This window comes from Macrobrachium rosenbergii, chromosome 15 (genome assembly GCF_040412425.1).
Source record: "Macrobrachium rosenbergii isolate ZJJX-2024 chromosome 15, ASM4041242v1, whole genome shotgun sequence".
Lineage (NCBI taxonomy): Eukaryota > Metazoa > Arthropoda > Malacostraca > Decapoda > Palaemonidae > Macrobrachium > Macrobrachium rosenbergii.
The window spans coordinates 58142285-58160261 of record NC_089755.1 but is presented as its reverse complement, the minus strand read 5'-3'; the positions used below and the strand labels follow the sequence as shown (position 1 = coordinate 58160261).

General features: G+C 35.7%; 1 long non-coding RNA gene across 1 annotated transcript; it reads left to right on the top strand.

The window, feature by feature from the left end:
• The first annotated feature begins 13593 nt into the window (after positions 1–13593).
• LOC136846809 (uncharacterized) lies at positions 13594–15768 on the top strand. Its single transcript, XR_010855545.1, has 2 exons — positions 13594–14840; positions 15406–15768. It is a non-coding gene; the product is annotated as an uncharacterized lncRNA (long non-coding RNA).
• The last annotated feature ends 2209 nt before the right edge of the window (positions 15769–17977 follow it).

The following is a 17977-nucleotide window of genomic DNA, read 5'->3' as shown; positions in this document are numbered from 1 at the left end:
CATTACTGAACCAGATCTCAAGACGAAGCAACAAAGATGTGACATTTCTAATGATTTCCTTTCTTCCAGATAATAAAATCCCCACTTTTAGTGAATAACTCTTGTGGTTGTTTCAGGATAAGTAGGCCTCATGCCAGCACGGGCTCTTGCTCCAGAAGCAACTCTGAGAAGATTGTTAGCAGAAGCTGTGAAGATAGATTATAAACACGCATCAGCATCTGATAATGTTCAAGCCAGTGAATTATTTTCAGAGTCTCCTGTTGGTGTTACAGCTGTCTAAAATTCAAAATTATTATTTGAAATGTATATTAATCTCCATTTTTCCAGATTACAGTTCCTGATGACACGCAAAAGAATGATTTTCAAAATCCCTCGGTTTTACCGTTCGAAAATTCAACATTGTTGTTTCAAATATATCTACTTTTTCTTTCAAGTTGCAGAATTCAGAAGCGAGAAACAACCTTTTATTAAAGTTTAAGTGTTCGAAAATCCAACATTGTTGTTTCAAATGTATCTAATTTTCCTTTAAGTTTACAGGATTACAAAGTGAGAAGCAGCATTTTCTTCTTATTTTAGTGTTCGGAATTTCAGCATTGTTGTTTCAAATATATTTGATTTTCCTTTCAGGTTACAGCATTATGAAGCGAGAAACAACCTTTTCTGCTTACTCGAGTATTCTAAAATTCAACATTGTTGTTTCCAATAAATTCAGTGTTCCTTTCAGGTTACAGGTTTACGGAGTGAGAAACAACCTTTCTTATTATTTTAGTGTTCGAATATTCAACATTGTTGTTTCAAATATATCTAATTTTCCTTTCAGGTTACAGCATTACGAAGTGAGAAACAACCTTTCTTATTATTTTAGCGTTCGAAAATTCAACATTGTTGTTTCTAATATATTTAATTTTCCTTTCAAGTTACAGGATTACGAAGTGAGAAACAACCTTTTTTCCTTCTTATTTTAGTGTTCGAAAATTCAACATTGTCGTTTCAGATATATCTGCCTAATTTTTCTTTCAGGTACAGCATTACGAAGTGAGAAACAACCTTTGTTCTTATTTCAGTGTTCGAATACTCAACATTGTTGTTTCAAATATATCTCATTTTCCTTTCAGGTTACAGAATTCCGAAGCGAGAAACAACCTTTATTTTCTTATTTCAGCATTGTTGTTTCAAATAAATTTAGTTTTTCTTTCAGGTTACAGGATGATGAAGTGAGAAACAACCTTTTCCGCTTACTCTAGTGTTCGAAAATTCAACTTTGTTGTTTCAAATATACTAAATTTTTCTTTCAGGTTACAGGATTTCGATGCGAAAAACAACATTTTCTTCTTCTTTTAGGATTCGAAAATTCAACATCGTTGTTTCAAATATATCTACTCTTTTCAGGTTACAGAATTCCGAAACGAGAAACAACGTTTTTTTCTTATTTCAGTGTTCGAAAATTCAGCATTGTAATTTCAAACATATTCAGTTTTTCTTTCAGGTTACAGGATTACGAAGTGAGAAACAACCTTTTCTGCTTACTCTAGTATTCGAAAATTCAGCATTGTTGTTTCAAACATGTTTAGTTTTTCTTTCAGGTTACAGGATTGAGAGGTGAGAAGCTTTTTCTGCTTACCATTTTAATGCTTGGGATTTCAACACTGTTGTTTCAAATATATTTTATTTTCCTTTCAGGTTACAGCATTATGAAACGAGAAACAACGTTTTCTGCCTACTCTAGCGTTCGAAAAATTTAAATTGTTGTTTCTAATATATCTAATTTTCCTGTCAGGTTACAGGATTACGAAGTGAGAAACAGCATTTTCTTCTTATTTTAGTGTTCGGAAATTCAACATTGTTGTTTCAACTAAATTTCAGTTTTCCTTTCAGGTTACAGCATTGTGAAGCGAGAAACAACATTTTATTCTTAGGGTTCGAAAACTTAAAATTGTTGTTTCTAATATATCTAATTTTCCTTTCAGGTTACAGGATTACAAAGTGAGAAACAACATTTTCTTATTATTTTAGTGTCGAAAATTCAGCATTGTTGTTTCAAACATAATTAATTTACCTTTCAGGTTAAAGGATTATGAAGAGAGAAACAACGTTTTCTGCCTCCTGGAGTATTCGAAAATTCAAAATTGTTGTTTCTAATATATCTAATTACGAAGTGAAAACAACATTTTCAGTGTTGTTGTTTCAAATATTTTAAATGTTTCTTTCAGGTTGGAAAACAACCTTTTCTTAGTCTTTTCAAGTGTTGTTTATTATTTTAGTTGTTCGAGAAACAAATCGCATTCGAAAATTGTTGTTTCAAATATTTTAAATGTTTCTTTCAGGTTACAGGATTACGAAGCGAGAAACAACCTTTTTCATTTGTGTCTAGTGTTCAAAAATTTCCTTTCAGGTTACAGGATTACAAAGCGAGAAACAACCTTTTGTTGTTTCGAAAAAATTATGTTTTAATTTTCCTTTCAGGTTACAGGATTACGAAAGAGAAACAAACAACAGCATTTTTGTTTCAAATATATTCAATTTTCCGTTCAAAAATTCGAAGTGAGAAACGACCTTTTGTTATTTGTTTCAAATATATTCAATTTTCAAACGTCTTCAGTTTTCCATTCAAGTTACAGCATTACGAAGTGAGAAACAACATTTTCCTATGATTTTAGTGTTCGAAAATTCAACATTGTTGTTTCAAATATATTCAATTTTCCGTTCAAGTTACAGCATTACGAAGTGAGAAACAACATTTTCCTATCATTTTAGTGTTCGAAAATTCAACATTGTTGTTTCAAATATATTCAATTTTCCGTTCAAGTTACAGCATTACGAAGTGAGAAACAACATTTTCCTATCATTTTAGTGTTCGAAAATTCAACATCGTTGTTTCAAACATCTCCAATTTTCCATTCAAGTTACAGCATTACGAAGTGAGAAACAACATTTTCCTATCATTTTAGTGTTCGAAAATTCAACATCGTTGTTTCAAACATCTCCAATTTTCCATTCAAGTTATAGAGAAACAACATTTTCCTATCATTTTAGTGTTCGAAAATTCAACATTGTTGTTTCAAACATCTTTAATTTTCCATTCACGCTACAGCATTACGAAGTGAGAAACGACCTTTTGTTATTGTGTTCGAAAATTCAACACTGTTGTTTCAAATATACTCAGTTTTCCTTTCAGGATGTAGGATTACGAAGTGAGAAACACCCTTTTCCTCTTCCCTCTCTTCTATGGAAAGAATTGGGTGTGAGGATGGCATCTCCGTTGGGGGAAATATAGTTTAATTTAATAGATATTTCACCAACGGCTATGCCACCGTTACACCTAATTAACTGCGACGCTGCGTCCCCTAATTCTTTTATTATTATTATTAAGTGGAAAACATTCCTCTTAGCGAGAGGTTTCGTAAGTAAGGATTCCCTTTGACCTGCTTCCAATAAAGGATACTCTTGGAAGGATTCGCTCTGAGGACCTAATCATCTCCAGTAAATACTTCTCAGAAAGATGAAGATCCTGGAAGGACAGATCACTGGAAGAAACTGCTTTTCCTGCTGATGAAGATCCTGAAAATGAAGATCCTGGAAGGACAGATCACTGGAAAAGCCTGCTACTGCTGCTGCTACTGCACCTGCTGCTTTTCCTGCTTTTGCCACTGCTCCACTGCTTTTCCTGCTGCTGCTTACTGCTATTATCTTCAGCAAATACTCCTCAAGAAAAGGAAGATCCTTGAAGAACAGATCGCTAGAAGAACCTGCTACTACTGCTGTGCCTGCTGCTGCTACTGCTGCTGCTGCTTTTCCTGCTTCTCCTGCTTCCCCTGCTGCTGCTTACTGCTACCTGGAGGGGATGCTATACCGATCTCGCCGTTTGTAGTAAGGTAACGTCGTATCGAGGATAGCAACCCTTCCGGGTAGTGCTATCAACTTTGGGAAAAGGAGATTTTTGCCGTAGAGTGTGTTCTGTAACCTTTTGCCGCCCCCCGTCCTCTCTCTCTCTCTCTCTCTCTCCCCTTTTGCTTTGTTGCGTTCTGTTCCGTCGTCTTTCTGTTTCCCTTTTTTTCATTCTCTTTTGATAACTGATAAGTCTCTCTCTCTCTCTCTCTCTCTCTCTCTCTCTCTCTCTCTCTCTCTCTCTCTCTCTCTCTCTCATCTTTCCTGCGTTCTATTCCATTGCTTGGTCTCTCTCTCTCTCTCTCTCTCTCTCTCTCTCTCTCTTTCTCTCTCTCTCTATGCTTATTGGTTCTATTCCATTGTTTTAAGAGCTTTTATCTTAATTGCTAGCTCTTCCCTAAGCCCTCCCTCTCTCTCTCTCTCTCTCTCTCTCTCTCTCTCTCTCTCTCTCTCTCTCTCTCTCTCTCTCTCGTATTTTTAATCGTGTTTTCAAAGCAATTTCGTATCTTACATAGATAATTATTCATCCGCCTTATGACATTTGAGTGTATCCATTGGCATGATTATTAATATTAATAACATTGGAAAAAGATATTAAGCCCCATTTCGACGTGCTATGAGTGAGACCGATTTGCCAATGTCAAATACTGAATCTGCTTTCAAAGGTTTAGAAGAGTTACTGGTGAATCCAAAAAAGGCTTCCCCAGAGAATCTTTTCCTGCTATTGATTAGCCTAAGTCAAATGCTGAATCTGCTTCAAAGCTGAAGCTTTCAAAGGGTTAGAAGAGTTATTGGTGGAGCCAGAGGCTTCCCTGCTAACAATTCTTTTCCTGTTATCACGATGAAGCGCTGTTGAGTCCATGACGGAATTACGAAGCCTCATGAATTCGATAACGCTTTTGGCTGAGAACAGGTGACGTCATCTTTCGGAGCTTTGTTTCGGGGAAGCTTGGTGGGCTGAGGATGAGGAGGACTGTTTGCATAATTTCAGGTAGAGTGTTGTCCCTATTAACTGCAGGTAGAGTGTTTTAACTGTTAACTGCAGGTAGAGTGTTTTTACTGTTACCTGCAGGTAGTGTGTTGTCCCTGTTAACTACAAGTAGAATATTTTACCTGTTAATTGTAAGTGTAGTGTTTGATCTGTTCATTGTAGATTGAGTTTTTCACCTGTCAATTGCAGGTAGAATATATTTTACCTGTCAATTGCAGGTAGAATGTTTCACCTGTCAATTGCAGGTAGAATGTTTTACCTGTCAATTTCAGGTAGAATATTTTACCTGTCAATTGCTGGTAGAACTTTTCACCTGTCAATTGCAGGTAGAATGTTTCCCGTGTCAATTGCAGGTAGAATATTTCCACTGTCAAATGCAGGTAGAATGTTTTACCTGTCAATTGCAGGTAGAGTATTTTACCTGTCAATTGCAGGTAGAATGTTTCACCTGTCAATTGCATGTAGAGTGTTTCACCTGTTCATTGTAGATTGATTTTTTCACCTGTTCTGTTAATTGCAGGTAGTGTGTTTCACCTGTTAATTACATAAGTGTTTCACCTGTTAATTATAGGTAGTGTGTCACCTGTTAACTGCAGGTAGTGTTTCACCTGTCCATTTTAGGAAGTGTGTTTCTTCTGTTAATTATAGTTAGCGTGTTTCATCTGTTCATGGCATCTAGCGTTTCACCTGTTAACTGCAGGCAGTGCTTCACCTGTTCAATTTTAGGTAGAGTGTTTCTCCTGTTAATTGCAGGGAAAGTACTCCACCTATTCATGACAGGGGCCGAAGGTCTTCAGAGGCATCGCAAGTCTAGAGTTGTCATAGACGTGTTTTAGTTTTGGTCATGTCTCTATGACTCTGGACAGGCGGTGTCTTTGGCTTACTCCCAGAGAACTAGGGCTATAGAGCCTCTCCTTTTAAGATGGTGTTTTTCAAGTTCTTTTAATGTTTATTTCATCATTTATTTATTGATTTGTTAATTTATTTTAAATAAGTGATCTCTTCTTTCTCTGTTTCCCATTACCTTCTGTTACTTCTTTCTAGCTTGAATTTCAAGTCAATGGCGCTTGTGGGTTTGTTCCATATGAATAGGGTCCATCTTCTGAATAATAACAATAATAATATTCATCCTTAAACGTCAAATCCTTTAAACTAAAACTGGGCATTGTAAGCTGGATACTCCTTAGTTTTCAGATATCTTTGCACTTTCAAACCACAAAAGCTAATTCATTAGACCAATTGTTTTATATGATGTCCCGGAGGTAAAAGATGAACAAGGTGAATTGCCATTTTAGGTGCATCAACTCGGCTATGTATGATTTCGTCATAGCAGAGAAAGCTGCTCCTGGAACAGTGATCGTCATTTTACAACTCCCATTTCAATTACTATTAAATAAATTTCAACTGTTATTCTATCCAGAGTCGTAGGGACGCCATCTTGAGCTCCAGACGAATGTACGAGTCTAAACAAAACTCCGGCTTAAGTGTACAGCATCTTGTACCTTTATTTTTAGCGTTTTTTCCACTTGACTCAAAGGTTTCAAGATGGCGGACATGACGACACTGACAAAAACTACTTCGCGCCAAAAGTAGCCTATCTAGTTGATCTATATATCAGTGATTTCCTCTGTCATTCCCTTCTGTCAATCATTACTTTTGGAGTCTCTCTCTGAGTACCTTTCAGAAAACAAATTTATTTTAAGGTTTATCATTAGCTGAGATTCTTCCGCTCTCCCAGCGTTATTCCAGCGGCATAACGAACGTTATTCGAGCCAGATTAATAGCGCTCAAGCCTTGAGAGTCTGCTTATTGTGCGTTAGAATTGTAACCTCCAATACGGCAGACTCTGAAGACATGGGCAGCCAATATCTTCAGTGTGAGGAAATGTGAAGCCGTGTGACTTATCGACGTAGGATGCGGTTCCGCGCGTTTTGAGGATCGAGTCACCAAGGTGTTCTGAGGTAAAGACAAATATTTTTCTTCTTATTTTTATTACTGTTTAGTAACTTGACTGAATGAGACATATCATAAAATATAATGTTTCAAGTTTTGCAAATTATTTTCTACTGTTTTTCAGCGGTTTATGACGAATTACTTCAATTTAAATGTTTGTCAAATGTCTTAAATATTTTGAAGAAAATTTATTTTTTAATTTTTCACAGAAGTGTAAATACTGATGTTGTGAATTGCATTTGATAGAATTTAAGGAATTTAACGAATATTTAACGCCAGTATATCCATAACAATTGATTACCAGCTGCATGTAAATGTATTGTTTTCTAAACTGTAAAAAATAACCCAGTATTTTTGATGTGCATGTTGATACATATTTCCCCGTAGGGGGGTAGTGCTGTCAGTGCACCTCATGCGGTGCACTGTAGGCATTACTTAAGGTTCTTTGCAGCGTGCCTTCGGACCCTAGCTGCTTCAACCCCTTTCGTGCCTTTTACTGTACCTCCTTTCATATTCTCTCTCTTCCATCTTACTTTCAATCCTCTCCTAACAACTGATTCATAGTGCAACTGCGAGGTCTTCCTCCTGTTACGCCTTTCAAACTTTTACTGTCAATTTCCGTTTCAGCGCTGAATGACCTCATAGGTCCCAGTGCTTGGCCTCTGGCCTAAATTCTATATTAGTTCAGTTTAATGACTAACAACATTGGTAAAAGTATTTTAACCAAAGAATTTATAAAATTCTGTTGTTGTAAAAAGGATAGAAAAAAATTATTTTAACCAAGAAGTGTTGTACATTAAGATGCATGGCAGTTTGGGGTGAAACCCTTTTAACCAATGAATAACATACACTTTTTTAAATGAATAACATTATCAGAAAAGGTGTTATTTTCACCAAAGGGTGCTATGAAAATCCTTCAGTGCATGATAGTAAGTGGTGAAAGTTATTTTAACCGAGGAATTTGTTTGTGTGTGTGTGTGAGGAAGATAAGTAGTATTGTAACCGTGACAGGAATGTTGTATATATATTTGAAACATTTCTGGATCAGTTACGAACACACTTTTCTGTCAAGCTCAATCAACGCAGCTGTCAACTTTGAGAAGAGGTATGTCGAAAAGTTACTCTAGTTGTTGTTATTATTATTATTATTATTATTATTATTATTGGAGAAACCAATCCTCGGTGATTATTATACCCATATTAATTATTTGTTTATTATTATTATTATTATTATTATTATTATTATTATTATTATTATTATTACCATCATCATAATTAATTTCTGTGACGGCCCTCATTTCTATCACAATCACCAAGTTCAAGATTACCAATTTGTTTAGAATATTAAAAATTTGAGAACGTGAAATTTACTAATCTCTCAACATTGGTCAAAACTAGAAATGTAACAAAATGGTAACTTTAATTTTCATACGCAGATATTTTGATATATAACTGATTTCGTAAGAAATATTTTTCTCATAAATTTTTCAATAATGGCCCAATATTCCTTTTTCGTAATAGATAAAGATTAATGTAGAATTCATTTAGAATTTCTTTTATGTCAGAACGCTAGCTTTTCTTTGTAATCAATCTGAATGTTTATATTTTCAACAAATCTGAGTACGTGAGTTGAAGATAAAATCTGGAAAATTCCATTGATATATTTTCGTCTTTCAAAGATTCGTCAATAATATTATTTCATCTTTGAAGACATTCATAGGAGTTTTTATACGTTATGAAGTATTCTGAGCCAAGGACCTCAAAACTCTCTCTCTCTCTCTCTCTCTCTCTCTCTCTCTCTCTCTCTCTCTCTCTCTCTCTCTCTCTCTCTCTCTCTCTCTCTCTTAAGATTTTCTCATCTTTGAAGATATTCATCGGAATTTTTACAAGTTATGAATTATTCAAGAGTAAAAGTGCTGTTCTAAGTAGCCCAATTGGACGTTTTACCGTTTCTTGGATTAAAGTACCTGAGCCAAAGACCTCAAAACTCTCTCTCTCTCTCTCTCTCTCTCTCTCTCTCTCTCTCTCTCTCTCTCTCTCTCTCTCTCTCTCTCTCTCTCTCTCTCTCTCTCTCCCTGAACCACAGTCAAAACGAGCGGGCAGTATCTGATAGTGACAACTGTTTATAAATAACTTAGTTGAGCAATTATATGCTGTCAACTTGCTTTGACTTTTGCCCCACCACATGTGAGGAGGACCAGACGTGGATGCGAAATTTCTTCAAGCTTAGGACTTCGGAGCTACTGAAGAAGAGTCAGCTTTCCAAAAAAGCTTGCCAGAGGCCAGGTGAGATATTCTTCAAGCTGAGGACTTCGGAGCTACTGAAGAAGAGTCAGCTTTCCAAAAAAGCTTGCCAGAGGCCAGGTGAGATATTCTTCAAGCTTAGGACTGCAAAGGTAATGAAGAATCAGCTTTCTAAGCTTGCCAAACGCCAGGTGGGAAAGGGAAGGAGTAAGCTTATCTTCATTCAGGTGAGAATTGAAAGGCAATGTCTGAGTTGTCAAGCTTACAGGGCATTTGGGGCAAAAAAGCATAGGGTATATTTGATATTGACAGTCGTAACTATTACAATAATAGGCGCACCTATATATCACTTTTCATGATCCATAAGTAACAGCTCTTCAATGATATTAAATTATAGATATTTCTCCTTGAACGCTGTATACTACTACCTATCATTAATAGTAAATGGTACTGTTAGTTACAAGGTTAGTTCATAACTATTGACACATTATATTTAAGAACATATTCAGCATAATGAAATTGATATAATTGCCAAATCAAGTGAAATTTAAGATTATACTTATTATATTTAAGATTATATTTATCATATTTAAGATTATATTTCAGATTATAATTTTTTGTAATTTAATGCATTATGCCTATCTGATACTGCGCCTTTTCAAATAATAATTATGTTAAATTTTTTTTTCCATCTCATTCTAAAGCAGTTTAACTCATTCAATATATTTTGACTTTATATTTATGATTATATATAAGATTATAATTTTTTGTATTTAATGCATCATGTCTATCTATAATGTGCCTTTTCAAATAATTTTTATGTTGAATTTTCAGATTTTTTCCATCTCATTCTGAAGCAGTTTAACTCATTCAGTATATTTTGACTTTGGCGTTTACAGAAGTCTTCATTTTCTTCAAGAAGTCCTCAAGCATGGGTGAGGGCACTGTCACAGAGGAAATGTATGATGAAAGTAATTTCCCCTGCGGTAATGCCCACACCTGTGACTGAGAAAAAAGGCCCTTAATTTGGATGTCATCACAGCGGCAGTAGGAGCACGTACTAGTCACATGCTACGCTACTATACTAATAGGAGATGCTATTTGGATAATGCTACTCTTACAGTAATGGAATTTTTTTCTATTAGATGTGTCCCCGTAGGGGGGTGGTGCCCTCGCTGCACCTCACGTGGTGCACTGTGGGCATTACTAAAGGGTTTTTGCAGCGTCCCTTCGGCCCCTAGCTGCTGTACCCAGTTTTTTAGCCTTTTACTTGACCTCCGTTCCTGCTTTGTTTCCTCCAATTTCGGTGTTCAACCACTCTGACTCTCTCTTTTCACAGTCTATTAGATGTACTTGTTCGAATTTGTGGTGCTAATTAAGTTAAATAATTCTGTTTCTGAAGTGTGGAAGAAGTTGATGCTAATGTTAAATGCTGCTATTATTGTAAGCTACTAACAAATAGTCATAGTGAATGTCATTATGTGGAGAACTAAGCAGGATTATATGTTACTCTCTGACGACAGTAACATCAGAAGCTATTAGTACATGCTACTAGGATTTCATAATTCGCCCAAGGGCTACTGTAGCTTTTGCAATGTGTAAAAGGTAACAAATTCGTTATATTTTGAGCATATCCAGATATCCTACGGAAGGATTTTCCTCCTAGTCGTCAAGAGCCAGACTGTATGTCTTCAATTGCAGAGAAATGTGCAACAATAATGTTTATCACGAGATGTTTTCCAGACCCCTTTAGAACAACGCAGACTATAGCTGCTTAGGTGAAGTTAATCAGGAGTTTAAATTAGGACAATGGACTTAAGCGACTCTAGGTTTCCCAGGAGGAACAACTGTATATATAAATTTTTTGTTTTAGGTTCCTTTCAGTGACATTCTTACCTGTGTAAACAGAAGGTATTGTTCTTTTAGTTTTCAAGTCGAAGGATTCATTCATCTTCAAAGGAAACGACGTTTGAGGATAGAGCAGCCAGAGAAAAAGTGTTAATCATTGTTCCAGGTACGTTTTCAGCTTATGGAGATTCGTCCATAAATGAGACCGTCCCTCAGACAATGGTTTTCCAGGAAGTCCAACTGTTCTGGAATCCAGACGTCTCTCATATTTGAACTCTAGCAGTGTGCTCTGCTTTGCTGTTTGAAACTGGGACATCTCTTGTGTTCTGAATCGAGACATCTCGTGTTTTGTAAATTTAAACTTCTCTTGTGTTTTGTGTGTTTTAAACTTAAGAACGTCTCGTGTTTGAATTCAAACTTCTCTCATGTTTGAACTCGAACTTCTCTTATGTGTTTTTTAAACTTAAGCATCTCTCAGCGCAAGTTAGAATGAGTCGTATAGACTAAATTGAAGTTTTTTTTTATTTATTTACGGCAATTAAGATTGTTCATCAATCCTAATTCGTGGAAAAACACGCCAAGTTAATTTGCATTCCAGATCTTTGTTGCAACATCACACATTCATTCTAACTTGTCCATAAAAAAGACGAAAAGGAAAGCATGCAAGGACCTAGTGACATTGTCTATAATCTCAAGAAGAAGAAGAGTGAACTAAATAAGAGTTACTAGGTGGGAAAGGGGTGGGCCTTGGTGGGACTTTCCTTTTCGTTTTTATTGTGAAAATTTGTAAACAAAGTCGAGGAGAGAGAGAGGAAAAAAAAAGAATTCGAGGACATGACAAAAGTTTTATTATGGAAATCTGGTTTGATGCAATCACGTTAAGTTTGAACCTTTGTTTTTGTTCTTAGAAGACTTTTCTCTCACTACGTATGAAAATCTTGGTTAATTTCATGATGTATGTGACGGAACCTGTAGATTTCCTTCCTCGTAGCGTAAGATTCTTAGTAATATTAAACATCTCTTCGAAACGACGCCAAGAAGAATTTCTCTCTCACAAATCGAGACGAACCAACTCGAAGGACAAAACTGGAAGAAGACCAAAGGACGAGAAGGGTAGATCGCTGTCCTAGGTACCTTTTGACCTTATGTGAATTAATTCATAAGAGAAAGCGTACCTACCTCAGCGATTTCCCATTTCGGCAGCCCCACTTCGAAGGCAAAGATCTCTCCGCTCAGAGTGAGGTATGAGTTTTCGCAAATGTTGGAGTTTGTTTTCAGGTAATTGTCTTGGGGGTAAATGTTACGTGAATTCAGTTCTAAACGGTGATGATAAGGACAGTGACATAACTGTGAAATCCAAGAGGACATAAAAGAAAAAAATCTCCTCCACAAGTGAGGCACAAACTTACCCCTAGCTATTTAATCTATCAAGGAGTGTTTGTGAATAGGTGGTCCTAGTTGATTGTATTCAGGTAGCCTCTGTTTAACCTAACTTAAGGATAAACACACCGAGAAATGAAAGGATGAAAAGGAAAGCATTCAAGGACCTGGTAACATTGCTTAATCCCTATAAAAAATAATCAAAGGTCAGAATTTTTTGGTTAAAGGTCAGGTCAAGTTGCCAGGCGGGAAAGGGGCGGGCCTTGGTGGGTTTTCCTTTTCATTCTTCTCGTGTGTGTTTAGATTTTTGAAAAGGGGATAAAAAGGAAAGATTTAAGCACACCTAACTACTTATTCTTTCATTAAATAGTTGCTCACCTTTAATTTCCTGTAACCTCTTTGGTGTTTGTTTGTAATTTACTTTTCTTGGACTCTGTTTGTGACCACACTTGAGTAGATGCTTGTTTGTGAGCTTAAATCTTAACTAAAACCCAAAGTTCTCTGCGGGAGAGTGCAATGACGTCACAGCATCCTCCAAGAGGACGTCCCAACACCTCCAGACACCGCCAGCGGTCGTAGGGAACTTTGCTCCTGAATTGTTTCCACCAATTGTGAAAGTTGATTCATTTGGTGGAAATAACTCCGGAGCAAAGTTCTCTCTGTTCTTCCAGACCTGTTCTACCAGATCTTCAGCCAAAGGGAGACAAGAAACCTTCAAGAATCATCGGTTTCAGTCAAGGACTTCACTGTTCTTGGCGCTTCTTAGTCATGTAAGTTTTCAGTCCATGACTAGGAGGGCCTAAGATAGTGAGTTCTTTGACAAGCAGCGAGTGTCACCGTCGCCGTGAGATGGAGTAGGCCTATGAGGTAGTTCTGAAACCACCTTGCAGCCATTTCTTCAGTCTGGTTGGAGTTTAGATTGAGTGGAGCATAAGTAAACTTGCCACTTGGAGTTACCTTTGTGATTCTATGTTCATCCTTGCGAGAAATGTCTCGATATTCATGTTAATGGGACTTTTTAGGGACCTTGGACTCTAAATGTAGTTATGTATGATTGCTTTCACAGCAGCATGATAAACTCTGAAAGCAATACTTAGTCTTAGACCTATAATGATCTGTATGAACTTATGGTAAGTTAATTGCAATTCTACTTTGTGCACAGAAGCCTAGTCAGCGAAGAGAAACGACCTAAGGCCCGACACAGTCAACAGCCTTTTGATAATCGATGTGGTGTCCATTTTGATTACCTGTCAAAGAGCAGAGACGAAGCTACTGACGCAGACCAGGTGACATACTCCAACTGATTTGGAAGGGGAACAATCTGTGCTTTGAAGGAGGGTGTCCCTTTACGAATCAGCTGAAGGTGTCATTCTGCAGCCTTCGAAAATTCCTTATTTTGTAGATTTGTAGTTTTTTTTATGTAGTTTTAAGCAGAGACGAAGACTTCATGGAGTTTTTATAGTTACTGGATTATTTTTTGACTAGATGTGAAAATGAATCATTTGGCGAAAATAATCCTCTAATTATGGACTCGTTTACCGGCGAAAATTCATCTGGAGTAGAATAGATAAAATCATATTGTATATAGTTCCTGTCGTATATTCCTTTGCAAAAAATCTGTATTTTCAAAACGATTTCTTTTCCTCATTATGTTCTATGCTAGTAGGTGATATCAGAAGGTGGATTAGTGCAAGAAACTTGAAAAAGACTTATTTCTATTGAAAATTATGCATTCAATATAACAATCAGGAGACTAAACTTTAGTTTAAGGCAAAACACAGTGAAGTGACGTTTGTGAATTTTAATGATTTTTTCCAAAGAATATACTTCAGGTATGCACCTTGACTTCAGTGATGTGATATATGCCGATTTTATTTTTTGTAACCTCTTCCAGGAAACATGGTCCACGACCTCTTTCATTCGTCTCTTCACCGAAGTCAAGAAGTCAAAGGATTTCAACGGACCTCAAGGGACTTCAGCTGACTTCAAGAGACTTCAACAGATTTAATGGTACGTCAAGAACTTCAGGGGACTTCAAGGTACTTCAAGAAACTTCAAAGGACTTCAGGAGACTTCAAGATACTTGAAGGGACTCCAGCAGACTTCAAGAGACTTCAGCGGACTTCAGGGTACTTCAAGGTACTTCAGGAGACTTCACGGGACTGCAAAGGACTTCAGGGTAATTCAATGGACTCCATGATACTTCAAGGGACTTCAAAGGACTCAAAGAGACTTCAGCGGACTTCAAAGGACTTCAAATGACTTCAGCGGACTTCAAAGGACTTCAAGAGACTTCAGCGGACTTCAAAGTACTTCAAGAGACTTCAGCGGACTTCAAGAGACTTCAAAAAACTTCAAAGGACTTCACGGGGCTTCTTCAAGAGACTTTGAAACCTCGTCTGTGTAGATTTAACTGTGACATGTGCATATCCAATCCATGACTAGTTGAATCTAGACTCGCGATGTTTTGACAATCTGCCAGAATTGGGGGTCTCTCCCCCCCACCTCTCTCTCGCTCAAAATATGGCAGTGATTCAAGGTAAGAGAAATTAAGACTTAGTGATACGTGTATAAACTCTATATTGTTTGTTTTGTTTCATCAGAGTAATTCCATTAAAGCTACTAGAATTTTTAATGTTATATTCATGAGATTAGGTATAGATTTTGTACTTTGAAAAGCAATGAAATTTAAAGTCCAATATACGATACATACATGAGTGTTATATATATGTATATATATATATATATATATATATATATATATATATATATATATATATATATATATATATATATATATATATATATATATATAGTATTATATATATATATATATATATATATATATATATATATATATATATATATATATATATATTATATATATATATATATATATATATATATATATATATATATATATATATATATATATATATATATATATATATATATATATATATATATATATATAGATAGATAGATAGATATATAGATATATATATATATATATATATGTGTGTGTGTGTGTGTGTATATATGCAAGTACGCATTCACACACTGTGTCCAAATATACTAATAACTCAAATAAATTGTCTCAACAGATGCTGTAGAACTTTAACAAGAAACATCCTGTGGCGAACAGCATTTACAAGAGGAGAGAGAGGGGAGAGAGAGGGGGAGAGAGAGAGGGAGAGAGAGAGAGAGAGAGAGAGAGAGAGAGAGAGAGAGAGAGAGAGAGTCCGTCTGACGTAAGGATTATGTTTTTTCTTTTTAATGATTTTGTTTTCCAATGTTCATCGTGAATACCCATATGTTTACTCACTGGAATCGATCAGTTGTTGAATTAAGGTATGTTACTCTGCAGAAAAATCGTAAATATATGTAATTATTTTACTTAATTATGGAATATGACATTTTAAGAGCTGCCATAAAGAGACTCTTCTATAATAAAAATATAAAAATCATTTGACTCTTATTTGCAAACTTTTTCTCTATTAGTTTAGAATATTAATTTTGAAAACACTATTTTTCAATCGTAATTTTATTTTCGATTCTGCAATTATAAGATTAAAAGATAGTTTTTTTAATGTAAAAATGAATTTCACCGATGTCTGTTCATCTTAACGTTTTACAAAACTTTAATTTTGAACCATGTCTGTCATTTTCATCGATGAATGCATTCTGACTGTAGCAACTGTACCTTAATTATTTTCATCAGTTGGAAAGATAGATAGATATAAAGATAGAGAAAGATTAAATACGTACTTTCGTCAAAACCCAAGTCACATAAACAGAGACAGAAATATGTGATAGCTACCACGAACGTTCAAAGAAATAAAATGCAGTAAATAAAGAGAAACAATGAAGATACAAGATTACACAATGACAAGAAGCGAATCACTTGACTCGAAACAAACAGCAGGTTCATACTCACACACATACACACACATACACATTCAGCTCTCTTTACTGCAGGTATGCCAAAGCATATTGGACGTTCATTTTAATGACCTTGAATCGTTTCGATAACGTAATGAAACCCCCTCGAATTTATAGCTGAAATTATAATGATCATGACATAGGTAAGATGCTTAATACTCCTAAAAGAATTAATCTAGAAGTCTATTAACTCTCAAACAACTCTCTCTCAAAGCATCGTCGTCAATCTGGTAAAGAAAGGAGCAGAAAATGACAAATAATTAAGTTTATGAAGGAGACGTTTTCAGCAACACATCCTGAGGTACCCCTTGTCCATCATTTTGTGTCTCATTCTGTTCTCGTAACAGAAAAGGTTAAGGTCCTCACTCGCTCGCTTGCTGCTGCTGTTGTTGCAGCTTCTCCGTTACTCCAATTACCCTCTTTTATCTCCTGGTTACCAGGGTACGTTCTGGTTTAGAAGGAAGCGGATTACCCACTTTAATCTTCCAAGTTTCTTTTCCAAGAAGTGGGACACTGAGAGCATTCGCAAGGACTGCACGAAATCTCGACTTTCCCGACGCTTCTGAATATTTGTACACGTCGTCAAAATGTCTAGTAAGTGATATCTGTTTTATTTATGCTTTTTTAACCTTTTCAGTTCTGTTTGTAATTCATAATTAATTCTTAGTGTTTACTAATAACTCCTTCTGTCAGAAACTAACTAACAAGCAATCACGTGTCTCAGAAATTATACACCAGGTACAAAATCACTTATGTTCTAATTAATTTTATGGCCTCTGTGGGTTATTTAGTAGAGCCCTTGCCTTTCATTTGAGATTCGTTCGATCCCAGTGTGAGTTAGAAACTCAAGCCTTATGTCAGTTCAGACTTGTATGTAGGATGTTTCTTATTAGTTTATGAAGAAGGACTTAATAGGCGAACTTGTTTCTCGATGGCCTTCATAGTTTTTTATAAACTTTTGCATTAAAGTATGTGAATTCATTTACTCATTCATGATTTATTTAATTGTCTATTTCTGTTTCATTTCCTCGACCTTATGAAGACCATTTACAGATGAGGTTATGCATTCACATGTTTTACATTTTTTGCATGTTTTTTACATGTTTTACATTTTTCACTTACATCAGATCCCTTCATGCATTCATTATTCATTTATATGCTCCTTCATGTCCTCTGTTCAACAAAAAAAAAAAAACTCCCAAACCTGTTGTTCTCTAATGCCTTATTGTGACCCACCACCCGTCCACACTAGACTTTAATACATGAGGTTTGTCTGTATGTTCCTAAGCCTTTATTTTTTGCCGCTCATCAATAATATTGGTCACGAACTTGCGACTCGCTTATTAATTCAGGGACACGAGACTGCAGTAGCTGCCATGCGCTTAAAGTATGGTCTCCGAAAGTTGGACGGGAATAATCGCTCTATATTTTGTTAGGTTCAAGGCCAATAAATCTTATGGGAAAGGGATTCCTTACTTAAAGCGTCTAGTCTTTTTTATTATTATTATTTTTTTTAAGTTCGGATTATGGTATCATCATCCTTTTTTTAGTATATTTTTGTAAACACTCCAACCTGCCCACAGCTGTCATTGTATTTATCTTTTATTGTTTATCATTTTATTGATAGATTAGTTTATGTTTTACTATTTTTTTTTGATAGACATCTCTAAATTCTCATTTAATGTCTCCAAGTTAATATTATTGGGAGAGAATCTCAAAATTCGGATGTCTTAA